The sequence below is a fragment of the Petaurus breviceps genome, unplaced genomic scaffold (genome assembly GCF_028583685.1).
Source record: "Petaurus breviceps papuanus isolate PSGF00001 unplaced genomic scaffold, PetGlider_PUasm1.0 151, whole genome shotgun sequence".
Lineage (NCBI taxonomy): Eukaryota > Metazoa > Chordata > Mammalia > Diprotodontia > Petauridae > Petaurus > Petaurus breviceps.
Window position 1 is genome coordinate 20,516,518 of NW_027185712.1, and position 20,125 is coordinate 20,536,642.

A 20,125-nucleotide genomic window follows, 5' to 3' on the forward strand; every position below is an offset into this window, starting at 1 on the left:
AAACATCTACAAGCAATGACTTAGAAAAAACATAACTTGGGCACAAATTCAACTAGAATTCCTGGAAGAGTTCTGAAGCAAGAGTTTAGAAGAGACTTAAATTTCTTTCATAAAACAAATGGGAGTGTTGTGAAGAGAATAAGAGTGAGATGAGTTATGGGTTTTACATAAATTTAGATGTGGATTTATTGATCAAGCCTGTGACTGCCTGGAGTATACACTCAAACCAGGCAGCCCCGAATTGGGATACAGGCAATGCTTATAAAGACAAAAACCACAATTGGGGAGAGGAACTAGCATAAGCAATGACATACAGAAGCCAAGAACAGCCATTGGTTGGATCTATAGCTCAGGGCTAATTTGGGAATCGTGGTGCAAGGGTACAAGGGTGTGACCTCTCATATGATAGGGGTCCCTCTTAGAACAGGGTGGAGGTTACAGGGAGGAGGGCACAGGGGGAGTGGAATTTCTAAGAACAGGCTGGGGTCATGGAACAGGCCAGGGTCATGTTCTGGGTGGAGGATATAGGGGACCCTGCTTGGTCAGAGTTCTGGGTGGAAGACCTTGCTGCATCAGCATTCTAGAACAGGGTGGTCTGTTGCATGGGATAGACTTGATGCATGATCTCTATACAAACTTGCACCATAATCCTTATACAAAATGCTGCTTCAAGGCTTACTGATTTAGGGAAGTACTAATTTAGGGGAAAGATAAGGGAGCAGGGGACTATGCCTTGGGTGATTCACTTTTACCCAGGACTATGCTTTTAAGCTGTTACAAGTGGCTACAGGGTTTAGGATAGAGACAAAGACAAATAAAGGGGGCTTAATGGTGGCTTAATGGTGGGCTCCAAATCAGGTGGCATGTGATTTGGGTTACCTTACAACAGGAGCATTTAAGGAAAAAATGGAAAAGAAATGAGAGCTATGGAAAAAAGAATTGGTACAAGAGATGCAAAACCTTGTCCAAGCCACAAACTCTCTGAAAATCAGAATGGAACAAAGACAAAAAAATGATTTCATGAGGCAACAAGAAATGTAAAAAAGGAAAAGAAAGTCAAGCATGTGAAAAAAGGGAAGAAAATGGAAGGTATCTTATACCAAAAACAACTGAGTTCCTTTTGCAGGTTCACAGGGCGTGAGGCGGTAGAACCATGAAGGTCTCGGGCACCCTTAGAGAGTTTAAGGTAGTTGGGCACTGTCTGCCCACTCCAAAGAGCCCAGTGCTGCCTCTTTAGGGCATGCAGATCTTTGCTCCTAATCATGTCGTAGCAAAGTCCCGATTCTGGTATTTTGTTTCCCAGATGAAAAAGATGAAAAAGTCTTCTGGAGAAATCATATACTGCGGACAGGTCTTTGAAAATTCCCCTCTTAGAGTGAAGAACTTTGGCATCTGGTTGTGTTATGATTCCAGAAGTGGGACCCACAACATGTACAGGGTGTACAGGGACCTAACCACTGCTGGTACTGTCATTCAGTGCTACTGAGACATGGGAGCCCGTCACCGTGCCTGGGTCCACTCCATCCAGATCATGAAAGTGGAAGAAATTCCTGCCAGCAAATGCTGCTGGCCCACAGTCAAGCAGTTTCACAACTCCAAAATCAAGTTCTCTCTGCCCCATAGAGTTCTGCATTGCCAGCACAAGCCACACTTTACTACCAAGAAGCCCAACACCTTCTTCTAAGTTTAGAGACAAGGAGGCACCTATTTGATTTAAATAAATTTCTCAATTGGAACCCCCCCCCAAAAAACTGATCTGGAAAACAGATTGAAGGTGAAAAATTAAGAATCATTAGACTATATGAACGTTATAGAAAGAATCCTGAAAGAAACCCTAGAATGAAAATTCTCATAAACATCATAACCAAAATCCAGAGCTACTAGGTTGGAGAAAAATACTATAAGCTGCCAGAAAAATAAAACAGTCCAAGTAGTCATATTCAGAATTACACATGATTTAGCAGACACCACTGTAAAGGAACAGAGAACATAGAATATGATATTCCCCAAGGCAAAGGATAGGGGCTTACAGTCAAGAATAACTTATCCAGTGGCCAAGAATTGGACACTGAAGGGATGCCCATCAATTGGGGAATAGCTGAACAAGTTGTGGTGTATGAATATAATGGAAAACTATTGTGCTATAAGAAATGATGAACAAACTTCAAAAAAACCTGGAAAGATTTATATGAACTGATGCTGAGTGAAGTGAGCAGAACCAGGAGAATATTGTACACAAATAAGAGCCCCATTGTGCTATGACTAACTTTCATAGACTTGGCTCTTCTCAACAATGCAAGGACCTCAAACAACTCCAGAAAACTCATGATGGAAAATGTTGTCCACATCCAGAGAAAGAACTATGGAGTCTGAATGAAGATTGAGGCATACTATTTGCTTTCTCTTTTTTATTATTGTTGTTTTGTTTCTTCTTTCTCATGGTTCCTCCCAATGGTCCTAATTCTTCTTTACAACACAACTACTGTAAAAATATTTTTAATATGAATGTATATATAGAACCCATATCAGTTTGCATGCCATCTTGGAGAAAGTGGAGGGAAAGGAAAGGGAGAAAATTTAAAACTTGAAAGTTTATGGAAGTGAATGTTGAAACCTAAAAGCAAATAAATTAATTTTTTAAAAAGAATAACTCACCCAGAAAAATTGAGTATCATGCTACAGGAAAAAATGGACCTTTAATGAAATGTAATATTAAATATATATATATGTATATATATATAAATTAGATCTCAAGATTTTGCTAAATTTAATGGTTCTGCTCTCCTTGCCTCTCTTTCCCTTATCCACTAATAATCTAGAACTGAGGGGTTTTTTTCCTGATATTTTCTGAGAATTTTATATTGCCTATTCCTAATTTTAAAAACAGGAAAATATATTATATTTTTCTCTTTTAAAAAAAGTTAAGCTATTGTTCTTTGTGTGAAATTTAGTTGATTTTTTTCTATGATCTTTAAAAAGGAAACAATTTCTAACCTTATACCAAGGTTTCCAAGGTCCTCCTATTAGTTAAATCTAAATATCTTTCCTCTATTCTTACCCTCCTTTTCCTGTCACATTTTACATCATTTAACCTGAGAAAAAAAATTTCTTGAAGATCTCTTCCCTTGTCTTATTGTTTGTTTTGGACTAGAATGATGATTTCACTGGGATGAACAGATTTGCATAGTCTAGTCTTAGAAGAGTGGCTTCTCATTATTTCCCACTTTCACTCCTGCAGAAGGCTTTGAACCTGTCACCTAGTTTCTAGACTCACCTTTTTAAATCCATCCTTCTTATGCATGGATCTGAGCACGACCTATGCCTGACCTATGCATGACAAGCAGAGGTCACTCCTTCTGCTCAAGATCTTTCAATGACTGGTCTTAGACTAACTAATACCTTACACAATCTGGTGCTTTCTTACATTTCCAAATTTGTCTGACACTACTACTTCTCTATAAACACTACGATGAATCAAACAGCACTACTTTCATTTCCCCTTGAGCGACAAACAGCAGCAACAACAACATACTGCCTGTGTTTCCCACCCCTGGGCTCACATTTTTTCCAATGCTCAGAATGCTCTCACTATACCCATCTCTACTTGCTGACACTCTACCAATCCTCTATGACCAATCTTAGAGATGCCACCTCTTACATGAAGTTTTCTTTGACCCCTTCAGCAAGAAATTTAACTTTATTTCCTCAAAGAGCACATGATACTTTCTTTGCACCTCTCTTATGCACTTATATTCTGTTTCTCATCAATTTTTATTGTGTGTGTTGTATTACACTTTTCCGTTACTTAAAGTGTAAGTGCCATGAAATCAGAGATCAGATCTTACTAACATTTGTAACAACCTCACCTCTACTTCTCTAGAGCAGCTAGGTGGTGCCATAATACATAGAATGCCAGGCATGGAGTCAGGAAGACTCTTCTTCCTGAGTTCAAATTTGGCCTCAGACACTTAATAGATGTGTCACCCTGGACAAGTCTCTTAACCCCGTTGATGTAGATCCCTAAGGGTTAACAATAATATTAAGGGTTGCTTTTCCAGTACTTTGTGAAGCCCCTGATTTATCCTGTAACCTGAAGGTGCCCTAAAGTCTCTTCCCTTATCTTGGAATACCATAAAACTTCTCCCTTATCCTGGATCATAAAATTCCTTGTCTCCCCCCATCCTGGGTCATAAAATTTCCCCTGTTTCCCTTATCATGTGTCATACATCATCCTCATCCTGGTCCTAAATCTCCAAGCCCCATTAGACATCCTAAAAATTAAATCATCTTCCTACATGCTGCATAACTTTCTGTCTATATAAGTCCAGTTCTTTTCCTTTATCAGTGCCTTTGTTTAGCTCTTTGCTAAATCTCAGATCTATATGCTTTTGTGTCAATAAAGCTCCCATTGGCTAAAGAGAAGGTCTATCTAAGTGAATTCTTTCAAATCTGTACCAGCTCTCCCAACTCTGACCTCAACACTGTTCAACTCAGTTTCCTCATCTATAAAATGAGGTGGAGAAATAAATGGCAAACTACTCTAGTGTCTTTGCCAAGAAAACCCCCAATGGGGTCATGAAATGACTGACAACAACACTTCAACTTCTACAAGGGCTAGTAGACAGCAAGCATTTAATAATTGTTTGTTGAATTGGTATCTGTGAGAGATAACTTGCAGTGAAGTTTCCCCATTCTGAAAAATCAAATCTAGAGTGGCTTCAGCATCCACTAGGCCTGTTTAAAAGTCACATGACCTTACAGGAATCTAGGACTTAGAGCAATGGAGATCCTCCCCAGTGCCACTTCAGCCCAAGATATGCCAAATAAGGACAAAACTGCCTTCCTGGCCTTGCATTGGACACATGTTTCTGTGTCCTTTGTCTCTGATATAGATTCCTGTGCTTAGGTTGTGGGCCAGGCCATCCTCCTTACCAATGAGAGTGAAGGCCAGTTGGGGATTAGGTTTCTGCATTAGAAGGTTATATAACCATGGCCTTGCTTCTACCTGTTGCTCCCTCCCTGGCAGATGCCATTTGAGTGACAGGGGCAGGGTCCTTTCTCATGAGAAAGAATAAAGACCTTTTCTGATCTCAGACTCAAACTCAGACTCTGAACTCCTTCATCCCACACAGTTTGGAGATCCTACTGAGATTTTTTGGACTCCTCTCTGGAGAGGGGAGGAAGGGCTCCCCAGCCTTGACCAATAGGCAGGACATCCCATTGGGTTTTTCCAGGGGCCTCTTGGTGAGGCAGGGGGAGTGACTCCCCTCCGTTGAGATCGAGGCTCGAGGAAGACTGAAGCTGAGAGCAGAAAATGCCTAAAGGGTTAAACAAAGATTACTGGTGGTGAGTAAGTCTGTGAATGGACCCAGGTAAGGCAAGGCCTGGGTGACTTGGTGGTGGATGGAGTCAATTGAGTCTGGTCAGGAGTTACACTGAAATTCCTGGACCAAGAGGTCGATCAAGTCAATTGAGTCTGGTTAGGAATTGGGGAGAGTGGGAGATCATTCCTGAAGGGACACTGATAAGCGGCCCCTGATGAGGGCCCTTCAGAATTCTTGCCTTGGCACCCATATTCCTGACCAAGAGGTTGACACAGCTTGGCTAGGCCTTGAACCTGCAGGGGGGGAAGGGGGACAACTGATGAGTCCTCTTGCCTGACCCTGGGTCAAGGTAAATTTCCATTTAACCCACAAGTGGCAAATTAATTGGGAACAGAGTCAGGAAGAGATTTTTTCCTTCAATTCCCCCTGATACTCCCTTATGAATTGACTTAAATAGTGGACTCTGTGTTCATTCTGTGTGTTTTTGTGTGAAGTGTGTGTCTGTTTAAGAAAGAGAAGATATTTTACTACTTAGATTAAAAAGTCTCAGGAATTGTTAAAAATCTTCCTTCTCTGCCTTTTACATTCTTAACCAAATTTGGAATGGGGAGAGAGGGTCCAGATCTTTTATTAGGGAAATTGTTCTTAACTTCCAGCTTTTTAGTTGCTGAGGTGGGACAGAATTAGGTAAGTGAAACTCTTTTTTTAATTTATCTGAAATGTCTGAGGCAGTTTTATTAGAGAGGTAGAGAGAAAGAGAAGCAAAAATCTGTGATAGTGTTATGTGAGGTGGAGCCACTCCTCACCCCCCCTCCTTCAGAAGATCTGGAGATATTGGGAAAGAGTGATAGTGAATTTGTAGCCTGACTACATAACCAAAAGACCAGGTTATGGAAAGTTAGAAGGGATTATGTCTATCCACCTTTCAGGATGCATCTATGAAAGAGGTTTATTGAAATTTAATTTTAAAAGATTAGTTCAAATAATTATTAAGGTCTCAAGGTCTCTGTTTGGAAGGGAAGTTAACTGTTAACTACAGCCTGTTCAAATTCCAAAAGGTATTTTTATCTGAGTCAAACCCTTTATCTAATATGATAAAAGACTGAAGAATGGAAGCCTCCAGCATTTTTATTTGAAGTCCCTGAAAGGAGACAGAATTTCAGCTTTTGGAACGGTATTTTCTAATATAAGGTAATTGTTTCATACCTGATAACTTTGACTAAATTGTAAAATGTAGAAACAATGTTAAAGAAATTTCTAAATTGAATTGGTTTGGTAAGGGAAGGGGGTGTGTGTGGAAGGGAAGGACTTAATTGGGTTGGCTAGGCTAGGCACGGCACACCTGTACATACACCCCTCTCTGGAAGGAATTAAGGTAATTGATAAAAAATCAAGTTCTCTCTCCCTGGGACTATTGATTAGAGAAATGAAGGAGATTAAGGAAGACTGGAAGGGGGATGGGGAGTCAAGGATCTGGGTTCTTGGGAAAGGTTTCAGTTATTAACTCCCCTGATCCCAGATCTGAATTCCTGATTTGTAAAGGGAACATAATAATAATAATTATTGTTACAGGAGAAAGCAATTTTCAAATGGAATTTTGTTGTATATGAATTGGTTTTTTAAGGGATGTGATAAAAAAAATGTGAAACCATTATATTTTGGTATAAATGTAATAATGTTCAGATTGTTCATTTGAAATCTTGGCTATTATGAAAATGTTTACAGTGGTTTAAAGTTATAATTTAATTCCTTTATAAGGTGGTTTGGAAATGCATTCACTCAAAATTGTTAATAGGATGAAAATTTTAAATGCATAATGTTTGGAACACTGTACATTTCTAAATAGTGTAATTTGATAAAATTATGAACTCTGATGTTAAAAACAATTTTCTTATTACTATTCATAAGCTGTTAAGTACCCTAAAGTTCTTATGAACTCTGTACAAAAGTTGTGTTGTAAGGATTCCTATTTCACAGGTGAGAATTTTGGGAAAAGATGAGCTATGATTTTTCAAGTTTGTTTTATCTAAGGATATAGTTATGTATGTTAATTTGGATGTATGTGAAATATATAATGTTTGGGAAATTTATATTACTTAAAGACATTTTACACCAAATTAGTTTTAAGGAATTCCCATGATCTAAGGGGTATTTCTGCTTCAAGAAGGGAGTTGTTGTTTTACGTGGAAAGTCTGAAATTGGGTGGTTATTGAATTTGAATTTAAAGATGGGCATTGATTATGGTAAAGATATTTGTAATTATCACTAGAACCAAAAGAAGCAGTTAGAATATTGGCCCAGCATATTTTAAACTGACCTGATTATAACAGGTGATTTCAAACTGCTTGTAAACCCAGGAAAACGTGAACATGAATGGGGAACTAAAAATATATAAATTTGTAGATAATATTTCCTTTTTGAGGGCCAAGGGTATTAGAGCTTAGAGATGTATGGTTATATGATCAAAAAGGTATATGTTGTTATTTGGCATTAAGAAAATGATTCACTATATGGCCCCAGAAAGTTTTATTTACCCTAGCTTACTGTTCAGTAAGGGAATGGTAGTATCCACATCTTAGGGATTTTATGGAACTAATATAGTTGTAAGCAATTTGGAAACACCTAATTAAGGTCATCAGATTGGTAATTAATTGGTTTTTAATTCAAAGTTTAAATTTAAGAACATAATAATTGTGCTACTGGTAAACAGTTGTATTATCTATGTTGTAACAGAAGCCATTTCTCTTATAGTCTAAATGCTGTTAAATTAAGAATTATACTGTCAGAGGAACAAGAAAATGATGAAAGAAGTATTCTGACCATGTGTTATAATATTTTGAAATGTTGTAATTTAAGAAATCATAAACTTTCAAGTTTGTCTTTGTTTTAAAGGAAATTTCAATTGATAAATCAAGTATTTACAAGTTACGCTTGTGAAAAAGTAATTATTAGTAATTATGTGAAGACCTTGTAAATCATCTTGTAAGTTTTATAAAACCTAGAATTGTTAATGTGTATGGAAAAGAGGTGTTAGGTGTCCCTGGAAATAATCTGTGGGCAAGGTCATCAACCTTGGGGGTGAGGGGCTGTTTTAGTTATGAAGCTCCTAAACAATGAGAAGTAGCAAGTCTATGTATAAAAGATTTTAAAGGATCTCTAACAATTGGCTTTAATAACAAAACAAGTTTAAAATTTGTGAAGGGAAAGTTAGTAATTATACAAAGACTGTAAGATTTCTGGTCATTTTATCAATTATGTATAGATTTTGTAATATTCAAACTTACTGTGAAGTTTCTAGATGGGACCCTGAGATTTAGGAATTTCAGGTGGATTGCTTAAAGAGTCATTTGATTTATCACAGATCAGATTAAGAAGAGAGCTTCCCCACTCCCCACCAGGTAGAAGGGGGGAGGGGCATCAGTTACAATAAGGGTGTCTAAAGAAATCTTACTGAAGGGCAGTGGAGTTTAGAAATCAGTCAGTCTCCAAACTGGCCTTTAAAGTCAATAAAATTGGTAGATAGTAATTGGGTTTTAGTACAAATTTAAAATTTAAAATGGGAATTCATTATGTATGTGAGTCCTGGTAAATCTTTGTGGTATATTGCAATTCAATGAGAGTAAATTGATGTTAAGGTAAAAAGGTTTTGGGACTATACTGCATGTAGATGCTTTGTCCAATCAGGTCCCTGCTTTTCATCTCTGTGACAAATTAATGGAAAGTTACACATAAAGTAAATGTATGAATTTTTGCTGTTTTAAGGACATTCTTCCAGAATGTTATGGGATTAATTAGATACATAATTCATCAGTTCATTAGGTTAGACATCAACTTCTTTGTTTTATCTACTCTGGGATTCCAGTATAGAACAGTTATGTTAGTAATGGGGTTCAGAGGGTTGTAAAGATGAATGAAGATTGGGTTAGAAATAAGGATTACAGTATGAGTTCAGATTAAACATAGTCCCAGGAAGATAGAGAAGCTTGGGAAACAGATGAAAATCTGTTAGAGCAATAATTTATAATCCCAATGGGAGATTTGATTTTTATGAACAAGAATAAATATAGAAATGAATACAGGTTATTTGAGGCTCACTTTAAAGATGTTCCTTAACCAATGTGAGATTATAATCATATCTTAAACTGTTGGTGCTTGTTATTTAAGATTTGATGGGGCTGTTAACTGACTATTTCTTTGAGTCTAATGCCTGGTATAAATATTAAGAAAGGCTATCCAAGCTATCCAAGCAATTGATCCATGATGCCAGACCCTGTGAAGAACAGGTATGGAATGCAGAAGGAAGGTCAAGAGAAGGACTGTTCCTCATGAGTGGAGGTAAGATTTCTCTGACTTGATTTGCCCCATTGACACCTGGTAGACTTTAAGCTTGGCTCAATGCAGATTGCAGCTTGGTATACATTTTGCCTGAAACTAACATTCTGAAGTTTGGGAAATATGGTTCCCTCATTATAGTTTTGTCCTTATTCTTGGTGCAAGTTTCAATTATCAAAAGTTTTGAAATAAACAACAACAAATCTATTAAATACTTGATTCTGGAACATCTTAGGTTCATATAAGATAAAGCTATTAGGGTTAGGGTTTAATATAGCTATTCCTGTGTAAGTCAGGTTCCTTTAGTTCTTTGTAATAATATGAGGACAAGTAGGTCAAGGGTTTGTGGGAATATTATTCTGTTATTTAGTTAGTATCACACTTGTCTCAGCTTTGTTATAATTAGTCAATGTTAAAAAGGAGGATAGTTTCTGGACTACTTGGTAAATATTTTAATTGTGAGCTTAATGTAAATCCTTTAGTGAAATCCCATCCTCCTCTTGGAGAAATTAATAACGGATCAATGCAAAATATAAGAAACTGGCTTTAATGTGTGATCATGACAATTGACCAAGACTCCAATTTTAAAATTTTTTTTTTTGCTTTTTGGAGGGCAGTTGGGGTTAAGTGACTTGCCCAAGATCACATGGCTGTTTGTGTGTGTGTGTGTGTGTGTGTGTGTATGTGTGTGTGTTAATTGTCTGATGCTAGATCCGAACCCAGGCCCTCCTGACTCCAGGACTGGTGCTCTATTCACTGCACCACCTAGCCACCCCCCCCCCAATTTTAATTTTGTAAGAATGATAAGGGTTCTGGAGTGGTCATTTAAATTGGTTCCAGGTTTCCTTTCGTAGGTAAATGAATGAAAAAAGTGGAAGAAAGAGAGGTCGGGATGCAGGACTGAAGATGGATGACCCTAAGCAACCAGAGGACTTTGGTCAGATGGTATACCCCCCCCAGACAGTGGTGTAAAAAGAGACTTTTAGACTTTGGGAGGGACAATTGTTTGTTATTGTTTTCTTTTGAATCTCTTTATCTGCACTCATAAAAGGGGAATTAGAATTTTAAAAAGTGGGGAAACTTCAAAAAGTATAAAAGAACAGGAGGCACTGTGAGAGATAATTTGCAGTAAAGTTTCCCCATTCTGAAAAATCAAATCTAGAGTGGCTTCAGCATCCACTTGACCTAAGTTTAGAAGTCACCTGACCTTATAGGAATCTGGGACTTAGAGCAATGGAGACCCTCCCCAGTGCCACTTCAGCATAAGATATGACAAATAAGGACAAAACTGCTTTCCTGGCATTGCATTGGACACCCACATGTTTCCATGTCCTTTGTCTGTGAGATAGATTGCCACACTTAGATTGTGAGCTGGACTGCCCACCAATGAGAGTGAAGGCCAGTTGGGGTTGGGGTTTCTGTGTTAGAGGGGTATATAACCATGGGCTTGCTTCTACCTGTTGCTCCCTCCCTGGCAGATGCCATTTGAGTGACAGGGACAGGGTTCTTTCTCATGAGAAAGGATAAAGACCTTTTCTGATCTCAGACTCAAACTCTGAACTCTTTCATCTCACATATGTCCATTAACTCCCCTGTCTAATCTATCTTTTACATTTGCCTCCTCAACATCTGAGCACCTTAGTCCAGGCACTCATCATCTCTCATCAGGACTACTGTAATTATCTAATTGGTTTTGTTGCCTCTACTCTCTCTGCTTTCTAATTCAATCAACTGAAATATTACTTTTTTCATATTGCTCAAAGATTTACAATAGCTTTCTATTGTTAACTGGATCAAGTCCAAACCTTTTGATATTTTACACTCAGGGACTCTCCTATTGGAGCCATTTTTCCTCCCTGGGTTTCTCTTTACTATTTTCCCCTTGACTTTCCTTATTCCTATTCCCACCATGTGTCAAGTGATTGGAGCCTGGTCTAGACATCCTATTTGATGATACAAAGGTGAACTTTAGATGAGCAAACATCTGCCCTCAATAAAGGAAGTCATTAATGAAAATGAAATCACAAGGGTGCTCATAACATTGGCTGTTTGGGGGGAAGATCATCTGAAGAAAAAGCATCTACCCCAAAAAGAACACCAAAAAGAAGAATTCCAGGTATGAGGGATAGCCAGGGACAATGTCCAGAATAGAGAGATGTCCCTACAAGAAATAAGGAGGCCAGTTTCACTGGATCTCAGAGTCTGTGGTTGGGGTATAAAGTGTAAGAAGATTGGAAAAGTGGGGGGGGGGGGAGTCATGAAAAGCATTGAATGCCAAACAAGGGATTTTATATTTGATCCTGGAGGGGATAAAGAGTCTCTGAAGTTTATCAAATACTGGTCACTTTGGCAATTGAGGGGAAGATGAAATGGAGTGAGGAGAAACTGTTGGCAAGGAGACTGGCCACAGGGATGGCTTCTCCCTCCTTGGAAGTCCCAAGGAGAAGTGAGGTGACCATTTATTGGCTCTGCTATAGTGAGAATTCCTCTTTGTGTGTGGGCTAGACTGCTGATTTCTCTTCTAACTTTCAAAATCTATTATTTTGTGGAGCATTCCTCTCTAAGCTGCTTTTCAGACTTCTATTATGGTCTAGGTCTTCATGCTGAAGCCTCATCCCAGCCCCAGAATTTGTACAAGAAAGTATCCTCTGCCACTGAGATCACTCCCTTTGATTACATGGCTCCTCTTATGGTCTCCATTTAAGAAGGGTACCCAGATCAGCCATGACTCATTCCTCTTCTGGCAGACCTTAGGAGGACTTTATCTACCTGCCCCTTCCCCTTTCAGCTTTAAAACAAATGTATTGTCAGGGGTGGCTAGGTGGCGAAGTGAGTAGAGCACTGGCCCTGGAGTCAGGAGGACCTGAGTTCAAATGTGACCTCAGACATTTAACATTTACTAGCCGTGTGTCCTTGGGCAAGTCACTTAATCCCAATTGCCCTGCCCTCTCCTCTCCAAAAAGCAAAAAAAGAAAATGTATTGTCTTTGTCTATTTGAATGTAAGCTCCTTGAGGGCAGAGATTTCTTTCTCTTTGTATTTGCATTTGTATTCCTAGTTCTTTGCATGGTGCTGGCCACATAAGTAAGTGCTTAATAAATACTTGTTGACTGTTGACTGATGGATGGATACCCCAGGTGTTGGAAATGTGCCTCCATCTCCCATCAAGCAACATAACTTTGTTCACGCTTTTTGTTCTTTAATTGGTTGACATAATCAATAGTTGATTGTAACTGTGTGGTTCGGTGAAAAGAGTGCTGGCTGACGTCAGAGGGTCTGGGCTGTAATCCCACTCTGGATATTCACCATACATGTGACCGTGAACAGATCACAACCTTCTTGGGGCTTGGTTTATTTGTAAAATGAGGGGGTGGCTTTGGAGGTCCCTTCTGGCTCTAGACCTATGGTCATATGGGGAAATATGTATTTATGCATAAAGAAAAAAACAGGAGGAAAAAATCTTTAAGTCACAACCCTGAATGCCACATACCACTATGACCATCCCCTGCCTTATATGACCTTTCCAGTCCTGTTTCATATTAATCCCCTTCCAATGTGCTGTATACAAAACCATCTGGTCTGCTAGCTATTCCCCACACTTGATGTTGCATCTCCTGCCTTTATGTTTTCCTATGTGTCATCTCCCATGCCTGACAGGCCTTCTTTCCTCAAACTGTCTTCCCAAAATCCTTATCTCACTTCAAGGCTCCGCTCGGGTGACACAGCCTCCCGTGAAATCTTTCCTGATAGACGTTGTTGTAGCTGTTCAGTTGTGTCTGACTCTTCATGACCCCATTTGGGGTTTTCTTGCAAAGATTCTGGAGTGGTTTGTCATTTCCTTCTCTGGTTCATTTTACAGGTGAGGAAACTGAGGCAAACAGGCTTAAGTGACTTGCCCAGAGTCACACAGATATTAAGTGTCTGAGACAGGATCTGAACTTATGAAAATGAGTCTTCCTGATTCCAAGCCCAGTGCTTGATCCATTGTGCCACCTAGCTGTGTTACCTGAGTTATTTGTGAATTAGAGTAACAGAATCTCAGGGTTTAAAGTGGTCTCAGAGACCATAGTGGTATGATATATTTGTGTCAGAAGGCTTTGGGTTCAGATCCTGACTCTGCCACTCCTTGGGTGACTGGGCAAATCCACTTAATTTTCAGGGCCTTGGCTTTCTCCTTTGTGAAATGAAGAAATTGAACCACTGTCTTTGATGATGTCTAAGGCCGCTCACTAGGTGGCGCAGCGGAGTGTGGAGTCGAGATACCTGAGTGCAAATGTGACTTCAGATACATACTGGTGTGTGACCCTAAACAAGCCATTTAACTTCTGTGTGCCTCAGGTCTACTGGAAATGGGGCTTTGCCTCCCAGGGTTGTTGTGAGGATCAAATGAGATAATAATTTGTAAAGCACTAGCACAGTGCTTGCCACTTAATAAATGCTCCCTTCCCCTCCCCTTCTCTCCTTTCTCTCCTCTCCCCTCCCCTCCCCTCTCCTCTCTCTCTCCTCCCCTCCCCTCCCCTCCCTTCCTTTCCCCTCCTCTCCTCTCCTTTTTTCCCTTCCAGCACTAAATCTGTGATCCCATGATCTAGTTTAAACTGCATAAATGTTCTATCCATCCTCAAATGATCAGAACTTTACTTATGCATATGTATAAATGTTATCAAATGAAGTGACATATATAACATTTTATGAAACCTCAAAGAACTAGATAAATGTGCTTCTCCTACTCTTCTTTCTCCTTCTAATCTGCTGCTCTTTTAGAGCAGAAACCATCTCATTTCCTTCATTGTATCCTCAGTGCTTCACCCAGCATTGTACATATTAACCATCTAATAAATCTTCGTTGAATTGAATAAGATAGAGTTGTATTTAAGAATTTTTCATTCACTTACTCTTAGTACTTCTTATGTCTTAAATGTATCCCAAGAATTACACCCCCTTCCATTTACTCTCCTCTTTCTTCCTTTGCCATGTCACCCTGAACAAATTTACTGAAGCAAAGTATGCTAAAACAGTTAAGACTGACAAAGTTAGAGTCAACCAGGTTGAGAATATATGGTATGTGGCCAGAGGACAGGGAAGAAATAAAAGGCTGGGGCTACCTAGGAGGTTACCACTGGCATCCCGATCTTTGGTAGCCACAGGGAGTTTGGGAAGAAAAAAGCCACCCTAATAATGTGGGAAATAGTAGGATCAAAGTTCCATTGCTGAAGAGGTCCTGAGCAGCTACGTAGCCCAATTCTCCCATCATACAGGTGAGGAAACTTGAAGCCCATAGAAGTTAAATGGCTTGTGTGACATAGATAGTCAGACGCAAGGACAGGGACTCAGAAGTACCATTTTAGGGCTGTACTCAGTGTAATCATACTCTTTGCCTCTCTTTAATTATACTATGAACTTGTGGCCTGTTGCTGAATTATGTTTTCAAGTCTGAATATTCCATGAGGGGTGTCCCTCCCATGCTCCAGTAGCCCCTTAACTGTCTCTCTGCTATTTTTTTTTCTTTCCACATCAGTTCAAGAATGTTGTTGTCTAGTTGAACTTTGACAAGAAGAAGAATTTTATGAACAATGAATCTTCAGACAATTGTAAAAGCAATCTACATGTCTATTCATCTCTATATGTGTGTATCTATACATAGTTCTTGCCCCCCCCCCCATGTCTCTGTCTCTCTCTGTGCGTCTCTGTCTCTCCCTCTCTTTATGTCTCTGTCTTGTCTCTCCCTCCCCCTCTCTCTCTCCACATGCCCCCATGCTAAGGGATTAGATGAAATAAGTATTGACTAAATCAGAATTTTGCAGTGGGTATAATTAAAGCCTGTACCCAATCAGCTGCCAAGTCCTGTTGACTCTACCCTCACAACCGTTGGTATCTTTTCTTTTCTCCTCTCCCACAACCACCATCCTTGTCTAGGCACTCATCACCTCTCACTTGGACTATTGTTGTTGTTCAGTCATGTCCACCTCTCTATGACCCCCTTTGGGGTTTTCTTGGCAAAGATACTGCAATAGTTTGCCATTTCTTTCTGCAGCTCATTTTACAGATGAAGAATGAGGCAAACAGGGTTAAGTGACTTGCCCAGAGTCACACAGCTGGCAAGTGTCTGAGGATGGATTTGAATTCAGAAAGATGAGTCTTCCTGAGTCCAAGCCTGGCACTTTGCCCTTTGGACTTTTGTAAGATGTTTCTAATTGGTTTCACTGCTTCTAGCCTCTCTCAGCTCTAATCAGTCCTTGACACAGGTTCCCAATTGCTATTCCTAAAGTTCAGGTCTGACCATATCACTGTGTTCTCAAGAAGATTCAGTGCTGCCTTTTGCCTTTAGGATAAAACACAAATTCCTATTTTTGCCATTTCAAGCACATCACAAATTGGCTACCACCTCATAGTGATCTCATGTTGCTTTTTTTTTTTTTTACATTTCAGTCATATTTGCCCCCATGGCTTGGAATATTCACCTCTTAGAAATCCCAACTTCCTTTTTTTTCTTTTTTCTTTTTTCCCCTTTTTAGAGAGAGGAGGGCAGGGCAATTGAGGTTAAGTGACTTGCCCAAGGTCACACGGCTAGTAAGTGTTAAGTGTATGAGGCAGAATTTGATCTTAGGTCCTCCTGACTCCAGGGCCAGTGCTCTATTCACTGCACCACCTAGCCACCCCCCAACTTCCTTTTAAGCTCTGCTCAAATCTCCCTCCCCCCATAAGACCTTTCCTGGCCCCTCAATTCTTAGCACGCCCATCACCCACGGAAATAATTTTGAATTTTCTGTGTGTGGGCACACACACACACACACACACACACACATATATATATATATATATACATATATATATGCATATACACACCCACAATATAAGTTCCTTAAAGTCAGAGACTGTTTTGTTTTTGTCTTGGTCTCTTTAGCACCCAGCACAGTGCTTGGCACCCAGACATTCAACAAATGCTTGTTGAATTCAGTTGCACTGAACTTTATTATACTCAGCCTCACCTTTCCATGTCCCTTTTATTTGGTTTTCATGGGAATCTGCATCTCTGAAATGGAAAATATATGCTACAGACAGAGAGGTACTTGTGTTATTTTAGTTTATGTAAACAGGGATTAGCAGAGTCAGGAATAGCTTGAAGGGAACTGTTGGCATTGGCAAATGTGGGTAGGGCTAATACACATTTTTCAAGTGCAATAAAAGGTTTGTAGTCCTAAGGATTTTTTAAAAATGATTTGCAAGGCTACTTGAAGATATTTTGCTTCATTCCTGTCTTATTTCTGACTTTTGCTTGTATCAGACTCCACTTGCTTTGCTACTGATCTTTATAGATTCAAAATCTTCCATTTAATTTGTTCCAGTCACCAAAGACTGACTCTCTCTGTCTCATCATTATATATGTATATATATATATATAATATGTAATTGTATATAAAAATGTGTATGTTACCAATAACAGGAAAGCAGAATACTTCTATATCTTCAAATGCAAAATGGATGTTTTGTAAGTTGGTGCTCATTATACCTCTTTTGTTTTATAAATTCATAAGTTCATTATCTTTTGAGTGAATCAATATGCCATTGAGAGGGAATCTAAATTTATCCTTCCACCACAATACTTTTCCATTATGGACTACCATGGTAATCTAGTCACATCCTACATGAGTATCTCGAGTCTTTTCTAGAGTAGTGGTGCCATAGCAGTATGTGGTAGAATATAATCAGTGTTCAACTTAGAACTGTGAGTTTAAATGCCACCTTATCCTTGTCCATCATCAGAGTGTTGTACATGTGTATATAGTCACTAATATGTCACCAATGAATTATTTTTTAATTATTTTAACAAGCGAGTTCATCATTCATTCATTCAGTTAAGTGCCTATCACCAAGTCAGACGTTGTGCTTGTTGGTAGAGATGAAAAGACCCAAAATAAATAAATCCTGCCCTCAAGAAGTTTATATTCTGTTAGAGAACAATAAGGTATTGTAATGGGAATGTAAATTTTTAAGATCTTCCCTGCCCCTAGGCTTAAGTGTACCTGGAGCCTGTGGTGAGAGGCTTATTTTTCAGGAGATACTTTGTGATTGGGCAGTGGGTCAGGAAGGTCTTTACATTCTCTGAGCCAGGACAAGGCTATATAAGCCCTGATGGGAGGCTTTGCTTTGAGGTCTCACTTTGAGAAGTGTTGTGTGATTTGACCAGATGAGACTCTGGGTGGCCATTGAGACCCCCCCCGTGAAAAACCCAGATGTTGATACTTCCCTCTCTGGTAACTGTGATTTGGGATGGATGTAATGGTTGGACAATTTGGAAGCCTGTCTACTTAATATGTTTTTCTGTTTTCTTGTAACTTCTGTCTGTATACTCTGAAGTTCAGGGTGCTGACCTTTTCCCCCTGAACTAGGTAAATGATATGTTTGATTGATTAAAGCAAGATTGTTAACCCATTTTGAGTTGCTTTCCTTTAGCAAAGCAGATCTAAGAACCTGTGTTGGCAGTCACCCTGGGGACGCTGGGGTGCTTGCTGCTACAGGTATATATGGATAAGAACATATAAAATATATTTAGCATTTATAAGCTCTAAATCCAACTCCTACTCTTCCAATTTATAAGCTCTAAGTCCTTATTCCAATTTCTCTCACTGGAAAGTCAGGTCCCCAGAGCAAGACTACATCTTCTCCTCAGTATTCTAGGGGTACTCTTGTGAAATTGGGGCTCTTCTTTCTAGTGCTTTCAGCTTGAGCTCCCATTCCAGTGTATTCTCCCCAATATCAGTCATCACTTATCTCATCAACATCATTTAACCAGTGTCAATTAACATCTCTTTAATATCATCATTACCTGTAATGCCTCCCCCCCCCCACTATCATTTAAACAATTAACATGGGGCATCTAGGTAGCACAGTGAATAGAGTACCGGCCCTGGAGTCAGGAGAACCTGAGTTCAAATCTGGCCTCAGACACTTAACCCTTACTAGCTGTGTGACTTTGGGCAAGTCAGTTAACCCAATTGCCCTGCCCTCCCCCCTCCAAAAAGCAAAAAGAAATCCCCAAAACCTAATGATTAACATCAGTTATCTTTTTACTAGAGGGATATTTATAGAGAAGATGTAGCTAGAATGTAAATATAAAATACATCCCTCCTGATCCAGAGGCACAGTCTTCCTTTTACCACCTCAGTATTTGAATAAAGTATGACTCAAAATTAAAGATTAATTATAAGTTTCCACTCCACCAAATTCACTTCCAAATGCAATATAACCAATGGATGCAACTGATCCCTTGCTGCAGCAGAACATGGTGTTTTGGAGACAATCCTCCTTGGGCTGGGTCAAACAGCTTACTCCTCAAGACCTTGATAGTGGGAAAGAACAAATGGAAAGAGGTGGCAACGAAACAGAGGTGCCATGCTCCCAGTGACATCATAGCCTGGGTAGGGAGGGAGACAGGCAGCTGATAGTAGGAGGCTGCTGCCACCACTGCTACTGCCTCTCTCCCCATCCAGAGGCTTACAGTAGTTATTTTATCATTTACCACCAGGAAAGAGAAATGTCATCGGCCCAGTTAGTTCCATTTGTATCATACTCAGTTCCTACCTGTCAGTCAGAAACAGTCCTGTAATACCTGTTCATGTTCTGAAGTGGAGAATGTGACCAAAACGTGTGTGTGTGTGTGCATGCGTGTGGGGAGCAGGGGGGGTTGGCAGTAGACAAAATACTTTTTTTTAATAGCTTACAAAATGGAACATACATGCATAATGCACCGAAAGAATTTAATCATAGGGAATCTCCCATTACAGAGAGAACTATCAACACAGATTAGAGTTAGTCACTAAACATTTATTAAGCATCTGTGTGCCAGGCACCAGGGTAAGTGCTGGGGATACTAAACAGAGGTGAAAGACTGTACTGTGCTCAAGGGACTCTCAATGGAATGGAGGAGACCACAATCAAATAAATATGTACAAACAAGCTATGTTTACAGAGTAAAAATGAAATAATTAATAAAGGGAAGGTACTAGAACTCAGAGGTATTGGGAAAGGCTTCCTGGAGAAGACGGGATTTTAGAGTGATTATTGATTAGACATGGTAAACTAGAAACAGGGATTGCTAGTCATGAGCAAGGCTTATGACACATGTTCTATTTTGTAGTTGATTTATTAAGTTGTAGTTTATTTATTTGCTCCTACTCTTCCTTTCTGAATGAAGCCCTTTCATGCCTAGCAGATGATCTTAATGACTCATGGCTAAAAAATAAAATGAACCACTTGATGGCCAACCTTCTCTAGTGACAGCATCTCTGAACTGGTGCTTGGACAATAGATATACAATAGCAGTACTTATTATTCTTTTATTTTCAAAATTATTTATTTAGTATTTTATTTTCCTTAATTACATGTAAAAAATTTTTAATGTTTATTTTAAAATGTTTGAGTTTTAAATCCTCTCCCTCCTTGTCCCCTCTCATTGAGAAGGCAAGCAATTAG

At 39.3% G+C, this 20,125-nt stretch overlaps 1 pseudogene; it reads left to right on the forward strand.

The window, feature by feature from the left end:
* Positions 1 to 1,153: 1,153 nt before the first annotated feature.
* On the forward strand, positions 1,154 to 1,684 carry LOC138152551 (large ribosomal subunit protein eL20 pseudogene; annotated as a pseudogene).
* Positions 1,685 to 20,125: the final 18,441 nt, after the last annotated feature.